Genomic DNA, 497 nt, shown 5'->3' with positions numbered 1-497 from the left:
GCCGCGCGCGGCGGGGCGGGGCGGGGCGTGCGTCCGTGCGCGCGCGCGCGCGCGCGTCCCTAGCAGGCGCATGTGCCGTCTTCGTGCGTTCTCGGTCGGGGATGGCGTACACGCTTGCGGAAGTGGTTGGCTTGAGACTCTGCTCCTGAGCAGATGGATCATCTAGCCGCAGGAGCCGAACCTCATTGAGGCGGTGGGTGGCGCTAAAGCCGCCCTGTGCCCCCGGGTTTGCCCCAGAAATTAGGTTTTTCCCCGACTGTTAGTTTTAACACAGCGTTTCTGCGGCTTCATTCATTCTCTTAAGACCTTCCTTGTTTTTGCCGTATTTTTCCTACCATCTGCTCTGCTGTTTATTTAAATAGTTTTCTCATTAATCAAGTTTGTTTTTACTTATTTGGGGTCATAAAATTCAAATTTTCTACAGAAGAGTATAATAAACTAAAAATTTCGCGCTCATCTCAGTTCCCCTAGCCACCCAGAAAGAGTCTCTGAAGGCA

This window comes from Pteropus alecto, unplaced genomic scaffold, assembly GCF_000325575.1.
Source record: "Pteropus alecto unplaced genomic scaffold, ASM32557v1 scaffold75, whole genome shotgun sequence".
NCBI lineage: Eukaryota > Metazoa > Chordata > Mammalia > Chiroptera > Pteropodidae > Pteropus > Pteropus alecto.
This window is presented reverse-complemented; position numbering follows the sequence as displayed.